Source organism: Phoca vitulina, unplaced genomic scaffold (assembly GCF_004348235.1).
Source record: "Phoca vitulina isolate PV1807 unplaced genomic scaffold, GSC_HSeal_1.0 scaffold11, whole genome shotgun sequence".
NCBI classification, from domain to species: Eukaryota; Metazoa; Chordata; class Mammalia; order Carnivora; family Phocidae; genus Phoca; species Phoca vitulina.
In genome coordinates, this window is record NW_022589714.1 from 12610722 (window position 1) to 12623523 (window position 12802).

Here is a 12802-nt window from a genome sequence, read left to right on the forward strand (position 1 = left end):
AGGGCACGTTCTGCATGGAGCACTGGGTGTTATGCACAAACAATGAATCATGGAAGACTACATCAAAAACTAATGATGTAATGTATGGTGATTAACATAACAATTAAAAAATTAAAAAAATTAAAAGATCAAAAAAAAATATTTCTGCTCATTAATAAAAAATAAAAAAAAAAAAAAGAACTCAGCCCCTCAACTTGCTCCGGACAACAAACACACAGAGGTAATATAGCATTTGTTGTAGGTAAGCCATCACTCAGAACTGATCCTCAAGCTTTCATCCACAGTTGTCTGCTCCCACCTGCTCCTGCCCAGACTCCCAGCCTAGTTCTATGGCACTGTATCCTCCAAAATCAGACAGACACACCACAGAATGTGCATCCTGTATCAATACAATGGTCTTCTCCACCAAAAACCTGTCAATTCACTGCATCCATGTTACCTATCTCCTGTCCCACTGAGTACCACTATAACAATACCTAACCAACTAAGGCATATCAGAAGAAGCTGCTGGCCATTCTAGAAGATCAGCACAGTACCCTCCATGGCAACAAAAAACAGCACAAGGTACATGTTCCTGGTACCAGGGGATGGCATCTGGAACAGGAAGTGGTCCCTAGCTTTCCTTCCACTATTGTAACCAATACCCAACCTCTACCAATATAACAGGAACCACTCAAGGTCAAAAGTGTCAGCAATCCTGTGGCCTAACAACTACTGTCTACTTTTTCCATGCAACTACATCAAACTTTCCAAATTCCCTGTTTCTTGTACCCATCAAAACTTGCTGTCCTCCTCAAAATTTAGATCTGACCAATCTGAGATTACCAACCCAAACTCATGATAGCCAAGAAACAGCCTCATAACAACACCATGGCCACGCCTGAACCTTAGTGCCCATGGAAAGTATAAGCAGAACAGCACTGCATTAGGTGTCCGTTTTTTTTTTCTTTTAGGGAATGCTTTTTGTATTAAAAATTTCTAGAATCTTTTTTAACATACTATCTTCCAACCCTGAAAGAGGTCTTTTATTGGCAATAATATCAATCTATTTCATCTTATAAATGGGTTACTCAAATACAGCCTTAGCTGTATCAGGGTTCAGTTTTACTCTGGAGTTATCAATTAATCTGTTTAAAGCCATAGTAATTTCTCAAAGTAACTCATGCCATAGAAGAAATTCAGATCTTGAACTCATCATATTTCTATGTCTAAATCTATTTGTCCTTTCAAATACTAGAGACGATTTTATGAGTTGGGTTTTATCCCCTTACAAATTTTACTGAAATAGAGAAAATTAAGGAAATTCATTAATTTACACATATATTTGGCAATTTATCTCAAAAGAAAACTTCTACCTAGATGCTCTAGCTAAGTTATTTCATTCAAGTCTGAAGGACTAAATTATAAATACGTATGTAGGTTAAGGTAATTAACTATTCTCAAACAAAGATATATTGAAAGTAACTGAAAACGCAAACAGTAAACATAAGAAATCTGGAATGGCTCTATTAATATCAAACAAAAGAGACTTCATGACAAGAAAATATTATGAGAGATATAGAGGAACATTTCATATGATTTTAAAAAGGTCAATCAGGAAGATTAACAATCCTAAATGGGCATGCACATAATAGCAATAATAGAATTTCCAAATATGGAAAGAAAAACTGAAAAAGCATTAAGGGAGACAAATCCACAATCATATGTGAAGATTTTAACACACTTGTTTCAGTAATTGATAGAATACCTAAACCATGAATAACAATGATGACAATATAAAAGATTTGAAAAATAATACCAGCCATCTTGAACCTACTGACATTTATAGAACTTTACACCTTATAAATGCAGATGAATACATATTCTGTTGAAGTTCACATGGGACATTCAACAAGGTAGATCATATGCTGAGACAAAACAATTCCCATTACATTTCAAAAGATTGAAATCTTATACAATATGTTCTCTAACCACAAGAAAAATAATTAGAAATGTCTAGTAAATCTCTCAAATATTTGGAAAACAAACTGTGCATTTCTTTTTTTTTTTTTTCTTAAAGATTTTATTTATTTATTTATTTGACAGAGAGAGACAGCGAGAGAGGGAACACAAGCAGGGGGAGTGGGAAAGGGAGAAGCAGACTTCAGCTGAGCAGAGAGCCCAATGCGGGGGGGCTCGATGCGTGGCTTGATCCCAGGACCCTGGCATCATGACCCGAGCCAAAGGCAGACGCTTAATGACTGAGCCACTCAGGCGCCCCCAAATCACACATTTCTAAATAATATAGGGTACAAAGAAAAAATTACAAATATAATTAAAGTGTTATTTCAAACTGAATGATAATGAAAACGCAACTTGTTAAACTTTAAGAGAGGAAGCTAAACAACTTGTAAAAAAATAATAGCCTCAAATATCTTTTTTATAAAAGAAGAAAGGCTTAAATTCAATGACCCACATTTCCATCATAGAAAATTAGAAAAAGAATAGCAAAAAACAGAGGAAGTGAAAGGAAGGATATCATAAATATATAATCAGAATGCAATTAAATAGGAAATAAACAATCAAGAAAATTAACAAGGCAAAGTTAATTTTTAAAAAAGATTAATAGAATTAAATGTCTAGAAGGACTTATCGAGAAAAAAGAGAAATAACACCAATCATACCAAGATCAGGAATAACAGAAGGAATTTCACTATATATCCTCTAGCCTCTAAAAAACTAATGCAAAATTACCAAAAATAATAAAACACCTAGCAATAAACTTAACCAAAGAGATGAAAGACCTGTACTCCAAAAACTATAAACTCCTGATGAAAGAAAATGAAAATGATACAAACAGAAAGATATTCTATGCTCATGGATTAGAAGAACAAATACTGTGAAAATGTCTATGTTACCCAAAGCAATCTACAGATTTAATGCAATCTCTATCAGAATACCAACAGCACTTTTCACAAAAGTAGAACAAACAATCCTGAAATTTGTACGGAACCACAAGGGACCCAAAGTAGCCAAAACAACCTTGAAAAAGAAAAGTAAAACTAGAGACATCACAATTCTGGACTTTAAGTTATATTACAAAGCTATAGTATCAAAACAGTAATGGTAGGGGTGCCTGGGTGGCTCAGTCATTAAGCGGCTGCATTCGGCCTAGGTCATAATCGCAGGTCCTGGGATCGAGCCCTGCATCAGGCTCCCTGCTCTGTGGGAAGCCTGCTTCTCCCTCTCCCACTCCCCCTGCTTGTGTTCCCTCTCTCACTGTGTCTCTTTCTGCCAAATAAATAAAATCTTAAAAAAAAAAAAAAACAACAGTATGGTACTGGCACAAAAACAGACACACAGATCACTGGAAAAGGACAGAAAGCCCAGAAATAAACCCACATTTATGTGATCAATTAATCTTCAACAAAGGAGGCAAGCACATGCATGGGAAAAAGACAGTCTCTTCAACAAATGGTGCTGGAAAACCAGGCAGCTACATATAAAAGAATGAAGCTGGACCACTTTCTTACAACATACACAAAAACAAATTCAAAATGGATGAAGCACCTAATTGTGAGATCAGATACCATAAAAATCCTAGAACACAGCATAGGCAGTAATTACTCTGACATCAGCCATAACAACATCTTTCTAGATAAGTCTTCTGAGCCAAGGGCAAAAGCAAAAATTAACTACTGGGCCTACATAAAAATAAAAAGATTCTGCACATCAAAGGAAACACAAAACTAAAAGACAACCTACTGAATAGCAGAAGATATTTGCAAATGACATATCTGCTAAAGAGTTTGTATAAAGAATTTATACAACTCAACACCAAAAAAAAAAAAATCCAATTTAAAAATGGGCAAAAGATGTGAAAAGACAATTCTCCAAAGAAAACATACAGATGGACAACAGACACATATAAAATGCTCCACATCATGAATCATCAGAGAAACGCAAGTCAAAATCATAATGAGATATCACCTCACACTTGTCAGAATGGCTAAAATCAAACCGCAAGAAACAACAAGTGTTGGCAAGGATGTGGAGAAAAATGAACCTTCGTGCATTGTTGGTTGGGATGCAAACTGGTGCAGCCATTGTGGAAAGCAGTATGGAAGTTCTTCAAAAAATTAAAAATAAAACTACCCTATGATCCACTAATCACACCACTGAGTATTTACCCAAAGAATATGAAAACAGTAATTTGAAAGGATATATGCAACCCATGTTTATTGCAGCATTATTTACAGTAGACAAGTTATGGAAGCAGCCCAAGGGTCCATTAACAGATGAATGGATAAAGAAGTGGTGTGTGTGTGTGTGTGTGTGTGTGTGTATACACACACACATCCAGGTGCCTCAGTCAGTTAGGTGTCTGTCTTTGGTTCAGGTCATGATCCCAGGGTCTGGGATCGAGCACCTGGGTGGCTCAGTTGGTTGAGCATCTGACTCTTGGATTTGGCTCAGGTCAGGATCTCAGGGTCTTGAGATAGAGCCCGTCATCAGGCTCCATGCTCAGTGGGGAGTCTGCTTGAGATTCTCTCTCCCTCTGCCCCTCCCCTTCTTATGCATGCATTCTCTCTCTCTCTAATAAATAAGTAAAAATAAAATCTAAAAAAGAAATGAAATCTTTACATTTGCAACAACATGGATGGATGTAGAGTATAATGCTAAGCGAAATAAGCCAGTCAAAGAAAGACAAACACCATATAATCTCACTCATGTGGAATTTAAGAAACAAAACAAATGAACAAAAGAAAAAGAAAGAGAGAAAGAGAGACAAATCAAAAAACAGATTCTTAACCACCTGAGAAGAAACAGATAGTTCCCGGAATGGAGGTGGGAGGGGGAATAGTTGAAATAGGTGAAGGGGATTATCATGAGCACTGAGTAGTATATGGAATTGTTGAATCACTATATTGTACACCTGAAAGGAATATAACACTGTATGTTAAGTACACACTGGAATTAAAATTTAAAAAAACCTCATGCAATATTATGAACAATCTATGCTAATAAATTTGAGAACTTACAGTGAAATGAATACATTCCTTGAAAAAATATACTGACCAACACTGACAAAAGAAGACAAAGAATTCTGAGTAGCCCTCTATGTATTAAAGAAATGCACATTTATTAAAAACCTCACAACACTCAAGCAAAAATTTGATTCCCACATGGTTTCACTACCAAATTCTAGTAAACAATGAAGAAACTGTACCAAGTTTATATGAAATCTTTCAAAAAATAAAGGAGAGAGGATAGAACGAACCTCACAAACTCTTTTTGCGAGAAACAGAGAAAAAGGAAATACCACAACTTGTTTTATAATTTGATATGTATATTGATATAACCCTGACACCAAAATTTACAAAAATATTACAAAGGGGAAAAAACATACTCCAAACCAATATGTGTAATAAACACAAACTCAAAAATCCTTTACACAATGCCAGCAAACCAAACCCAGCAATATATTTAAAAACACCATCACGGAAGAGAGTTTTTTGAAGAATGCAAGATTGATTTAACTTTCAAAAGTCGATCACTGTAATTCAACATACTAACACAATAAACTATTTAAAAAGCAACAATGGTCATCTTAATAGTTTCAGAAGAAACATATGAAAAATTCAAACTGATTCATCATTTAAAAAAAAAACTCTCCATAAACAAAAACAAAACAAAAAAAAAATAAAAGGGTTTTTACTCACTGTGATAAAGATCTATAAAAATCCACAGGAAACATCACCCTCAATGATGAAACACTGTGCGTTACCTCTAAGACTGAAAACACAACAAAGATATCCACTATTCTCGTTTCTATTAAATACTTTACTAGAGACAACAGACAGTGGAATACAGAAAGAAATAAAAATATATAGAGATTGGAAAGAAAGAAGTAAAATTCTACTTGCTAATATACAGCATGAATGTCTACAGAAAACCCTAAAGAATCTTAAAACAACTACTAGAATTGAGTGACTTTAGCTAGGTCTCAGGACACAAGGTCAATATGCAAAAATCCATTACGTGTTTACACAAAATCAATTTAAGTTAGAATTTTAAAAATAATAATAATTAGGAATAAATTTTACAGTAGATGTGAAAGACTTCTACCTTGAAATCTATAAAATGCTGTCCAATAAAATTAAAGCTCTAAATAAATTGAGACATATACTGTGTTCACGGACTGGAAGAGATAATATTACTAAGATCTTAATTCTCCTCAAATTGACCTCTATACACAGTCCTAATCAAAATTCCAATCAACTTTCCTGTAGAACTTGACAAATTATTTCTAAATTTTATACTAGAATAGCTTGAAAAAGAACGAAGCTGAGAAAATGAAACTGCTTAATTGCAACACTTAATATACAGAGCAATCAGGACCAGGTGGTATTAAAATAAAGACAGACAAACAGATCGATGGAATAAAATAAGTTTAGCACTAGAGCCACACTTACAGTCAATTCATTTTCAATAAGGGCACCTCGACAATTAGGAAAGTAAAGTATTTTTCATGTATAATGCCAGAACAATTAGTTAAATACATGGAAAAAATGAACATTGCCATCTCTTCAGATCTTAGACATACACACACACACACACACACACAGATTTAGTTGAATCACAGCCTTACGTGTAAAAACTAAAACTAAAAAAGAAAACAGGCTAAATTAGGGCATGGGAAAGATGATTTACACAAGTCATAAAAAGCACTAATCAGTATAGAAACACTGACAGACTTCATCAAAATTAAGTCTGCTAGTCATCAAAACACATCATTAAGAAAACGAAAAGCAAAACCACAAACTGGGAAGAAATATTCATTATATATATATCTTACAAAGAACTTGGATATGACTATATGAAGAACTTCCACAGATCATTAAGAAAAAAGACAAACAACCCAACTAAAAAATAGTCAAAAGACATAAATATGTCATAAAAGAAACTATAAAAATAGTCAATAACCATAAGGTAAGGTATTCAACACTATTACTATTCTTATCCAATAAGAAAAACAGATATCAAAATCACAGAAAGACACCACTTTACATCCACAAGAAGAGCTAAAAAAAAAGGTAAGAAGTGTGTGAAGCAACTGGGACTTTCATATATAGCTGGCGGAAATGCAAAATGGCATAACCATTTCTGGAAAAGGTTTCACCTTTCACTCTAAGGTTTCTTAGAAAGTTGAACATACATCTCCCAATAGCCCAGGAAATCCACTCTTACCCAAGATATAAAAATATATGTCACAAAAACTTATATAAGAATGTTCATAGCAGCTTTATTCATAATAGCTGAAAACTGGAAATAGGCCATGTGTTCATCAATAACAGGATGAATAAACAAATTCTGGTATATCCATACAATGAAATACTATTCAACAATAAAAAGGAATGAACTACTGATACATTAAACACTGTAGATAAATCTCATTATACTGAGTGAATAATGACTTATGCAACAGTGTACATACTCTTAAGTTTCCATTTAAATGAAGTTCTATAACAAACTAATCAATGGCAGACAAAATAAGAATAATGTTTCATTATGGGGAGAAGAGGAAGGGCAAAGGGATTAGCAGGAAAGAAGACTGAAGGGATTTCCCAGGTTTCTGATAAATTCTAGATCTTGATATGAGGCTGGGTGGGATACACAGGTGTGTTAACTTGTCAGAGCCCTCAGTGATACATATTAATACTTCCCATTCCATTGTATGTAAATTTTACCTTGATAAAACAAGGGATTTCTAGCAGGGATGGAGTTTAAAAGGACCAGACTTATTTTATTATTTTATTTTATTTTTAAGGGTTTTATTTATTTGTCTAAGAGGGAAAGAGAGAGAGCGCACAAGCAGGGGGAGCAGCAGAGGGAAAGGGAAAAGCAGGCTCCCTGCCAGAGGAGAGAGCCAGACTTGGGACTCAGTCCCAGGACCCTGGGATCATGACCTGAGCCGAAGGCAAATGCTTAACCAACTGAGCTACCCAGGTGTCCCTAAAAGGACCAGATTTTAAACTCCACCTTAAAACAAAAAACAAAACAAAAAGTATACATCAACAGTTTTTAAACATTGGACAGAAACCGTGCAGGGCAGTAATTCCATACAGAAGGCAAACAAACGAGGTGAGCCCCACACGGCACCAGCTTATCGCCTGAAGGCAGTGTGCAGACCACAAATGCAAGGAGGTGGAACCCAGACAGAGCCCGAATATCTCCGTGAACTGAGAAGACTGAGGTGGGACTTTAGAGAGGTCAGACATACAAGAATTGGTCAGGGTACAGCATTAGATAGCTATATAGCCAAACCTTGGCTACTGATTTGTGCAGGTATGAAAGCAAACTATCCGAAGTCCTGTGGCTCCAAGTTTTTCCACCACATAACAGTAAATGACAGGGACAAATTCTTGAAAAGAAGAACACGACAAAAGGTTAGGAAAAAAGAAAACCTAACCACTTGCACTCCACTTTGACCACATGTAGCTGTTGCTACATTGCCAAGAATGGAAGGCTAACAAAAAGCAACAGGTAGAAAGGCAATCCACGGAAATGTGGCTCTTCACGAATGCAGAGAACAGAAAGCAGTCCAAAAAAAAATAACAGAATTGGTGTTTCCTCCTCCTCCATCCTATTTCAGTGGGTCTCACACTTGAACCTGCCTTGGAATCACTTGGAGGGCTCATTAAACACAGATTCCTGGACTCCACCACTAGAGTTTCTGAATTAGCAGGTCTGGCGTTAGCCCCATAATTTGCACTTCTTACATGTTCCCAGGTAATATTGATGCTGCCGGTCTGAGCACTGCACTTGAAGACTCCACTGCCAAACCCTATTCCTAGAAATAACAGCACTTTCAAAAGACTGTAATTACTTTCTCTAAGCAATGGTCTATTCCCAAACTGCCAAGACTGTCAGCCCTAAAACCAGAATAAACAAACAATGGAAATCACTCATATTTTAGGCAGTTTCATTGTTCATCACACCATAATCTTGTGAAGTATTTCTTTCTACCTTCCACTCCTCCATACCATATCATATTATTTTTCTTTTTTTTTTTTTTTAAAGGTTTTATTTATTTATCTGAGAGAGAGAATGGGAGACAGAGAGCATGAGAGGGGGAGGGTCAGAGGGAGAAGCAGACTCCCTGCCGAGCAGGGAGCCCGATGTGGGACTCGATCCCGGGACTCCAGGATCATGACCCGAGCCGAAGGCAGTCGCTTAACCAACTGAGCCACCCAGGCGCCCCATATTATTTTTCTATTTTAACATATTAGGACACTGAAATTCAAAGATATTTTTATACACACATCCTTAATCCTACAGCCCAGGTCTGATATCAGGGCACATACTCTTTCCCAGGTATCATGCAGCCACCCACCGAAATCCCCATGTGCCTCGGCTGTTGATACCTACCCACACTGAGGCTGCACCCTATATTCTGCTAAGTGAAGAAGTCTAAATTCCACTTTGAATCTGAACAATACATACTTGACTAGACTACTGACAAAAGAAGGAGAGATTCTGTCATATCCCATGAAGCACAACTTCATAAAAACCTGCTTTAACCAGTTTCAGTCCTCCCATCCCAAGAACTGATAATACCCAACATTTAATAAGTGTTTCCTATGTGTCTCTTAGCAACCTTCAAATATACAATACAGTAATTTTAACTATAGTCACCATGCTGTACATTACATCCTGAGAATCAATTAACTTACGATAAACCTAATATTTCTCATAGAATTTTCTTGGGTAAGCAGATTGAAGGGATGCAAAGGTCTTGACCATAAGCCCAAACGACTGTCATTCTACAGAGCACTAACCTTACATTTTTACCCACAAAGACTAAACACGTGGTCAGAGTCTTAATAACCATTCTGTTTGGTGTATGGCAACTCAGTGACAACTCAGCAATTCAGTTCCACAAACATATTGAGTATATATAAGACTAGAGGCCAAAACTGTGTTAGAATCTGATCAAAGATGAATTAGATGTATTCCTTGATTTAAAGTTCATAATAATGGAAGAGGGGATAAGGGGCAGAGGACAGTTAAAAATTAAGCATATTTCAATCTGATAAGAGATTTAATAAAAATCAGAGTTTAGGGGCTCCTGGGTGGCTCATCCAACTCTTGATTTCGGCTCAGATCATGATCTCAGGGTCGTGAGATCGGGCCCCACGTCAGGCTCCATGGTCAGCACAGAGTCTGCTTGTCCCTCTCCCTCTGCTCCTCCCCCACTTGCTCATACATGTGCACATTCCTTCCTGTACAGAAAGCTCATGGTAACCATGAGTAATTCCGATGGGCTTTTGCTAACTGTAATGGAGGAAGAAGCAGAGGCTTTGGATACAATTTCAGTAGAGTGATCCTGAGGTGTTCACTCTTATGGCTGTCTTTATGTCCTTTTCAAGCTTCTCTACTTACTCATCATCATCTTTTTGATAAGTCTGATCTTAATAGCACAGTGATTTAATGGCCTGAGTTACACAGTCATGGTCTAGCCAGGCCAAATAGAGCTTATCAACCATGCAACTTAGAAGCCAAACTGTCATGACAACTTGGGTTGTCAATATCCAGAATTCCAGAAATCTTGTCTTTCCTGAAACCACTCACAAGTATAAGGACTTACAAGGAGAGATCCTCATAAAAACCATTGTTTTATCTCTTGATGTCTCTTAATTTACCTGGATCTCAATGACTTGTCTTCATTTTTATCATCACCAGTCATAAATTGTAGCTCACTTTACTATGAAATGGTTGTAACTTTTGTAATGATTTACTATTAATAAAAATTACCACTGATTTCAGAAGAGGATAATAAAAACCCCAGTGAACCCTTCAATAAGATTCCTGACTGATATTTGCATGCTTTGTAGTAAAGCAGTGATGTAGTTGGATGTTGGCTTGGAGTATTCCAGGTATTCTCTTTCTTGGAGACCCATTGAATGTGAGTTTAAGAGCTTTTGGATGTGGAGCCCAGAGGCTTGGATGACCCCATGGGTGTCATCCTTTATACTCTGATTTTATGATTTTTTAAAAAAGATTTTTTTAATTAATTCAGACGACCACGCCATCTGCCTCTGGGACATCAGTGCTGTTCCAAAGGAAGGAAAAGTGGTGGATGCGAAGACCATCTTTACAGGACATAGAGCAGTAGTAGAAGATGTTTCCTGGCATCTGCTCCATGAGTCTCTGTTTGGGTCAGTTGTTGATGATAAGAAACTTATGATCTGGGATACTCATTCAAACTATACTTCCAAACAAAGCCACTCAGTTGATGCTCACACTGCTGAAGTGAACTGCCTTTCAATCCTTATAGTGAGTTCATTTTGGCCACAGGCTCAACCAACAAGACTGTTGCCTTGTGGAATCTGAGAAATCAAAAACTTAAGTTGCATTCCTTTGAATCACATAAGGATGAAATATTCCAGGTTCAGATGTCGCCTCACAATGAGACTCTTTTGGCTTCCAGTGGTACTGATCGCAGACTGAATGTCTGGGATTTAAGTAAAATTGGAGAGGAACAATCCCCGGAAGATGCAGAAGATGGGCCACCAGAATTGTTGTTTATTCATGGTGGTCACACTGCCAAGATATCTGATTTCTCCTGGAATCCCAATGAACCTTGGGTGATTTGTTCTGTATCAGAAGACAATATCATGCAAGTGTGGCAAATGGCAGAGAACATTTATAATAATGAAGATCCTGAAGGAAGTGTGCATCCAGAAGGACAAGGGTTCTAGATATGTCTGCACTTCTTGTGATTTTAGACTCCCCCCTTTTTTTTTTCTCAACTCTGAGATTTATTTAACACCGGTTTTGAGACACAGACTTTGTTTGGCTATCCCTCTATGATAGGTACCATCAACAATGTTATTAGCGCAAACAGAGGGTGTTTTCTAAATATTAACTGGGGGATTTGATTCAGTAAAGCCATAGACTCATATTTAAATTTTCTTCAGGAATTTTCTAGTAACAAAGGTCTAAAGTAGCCACAGAAAGGGGAATATTATGTGTGGTTATTTTTCTTCTTAGGCTATATCCCCAAGTTTTTCAGACTCCTTTAAGTAAAGGCTAAAGTAAGGAAGGAGTAGAGCCAAGTGAGGTAGGTGTCTGAGCCATGAAGTATAAATACCACAAGATGTCATTTTTATTCAGGAAATGGCGGAGATTCAAGTCATATAAATTCCTATTCTAAAATTTTCACACCTGACTTTCCAGGATGCACATTTTCCTATGTAGACCAATCTCCTCTCAGTTTCTTCAGTTAAGTCAAACTATGTGTTCCTCTTTCCCCATACATTTTTGCTTGTTAGTGTATTTCTTGAACTTTTTTCGTATTTCTTTCCTTTCTGTGAAATGTTTTTTTAAAAAACTTAGGACCACCAAGTTGTAAAGATGAATGTTTTTACCTGACAGTTACACCACAGGTGACTGTCCAGTTGAGTTGAGAACAGTGAATTGATAGCTTGTATTTGTTTTTAGAATTAAATTAATCCTGGATAAGAGTTGCTTTTTTTTTTTTTTTTTTTTTTTAGGAGTTAGTCCTTGACCACTAGTTTGGTACCATCTCTATTTTGGGTGACCTGTTTCACCAGCAGGCCTGTTACTCTCCATGACTAACTGTGTAAGTGCTTATAATGGAATAAATTGCTTTTCTACATGTAAAAAAAAAAAATTTAAGTCTGTTCATCAAAAGAACAGCAAAAAAGTAAAAAGATAAGCTACAGCCTAGGAAAAGAAATTTCAACACATATAGTCAATAAAGATGAATAATCATAACATCTAAAAATTGTCCATG

General features: G+C 36.5%; 1 pseudogene; it reads left to right on the forward strand.

Moving 5' to 3' along the window:
* Window positions 1–8177: 8177 nt before the first annotated feature.
* On the forward strand, window positions 8178–11856 carry LOC116635754 (annotated as a pseudogene).
* The last annotated feature ends 946 nt before the right edge of the window (window positions 11857–12802 follow it).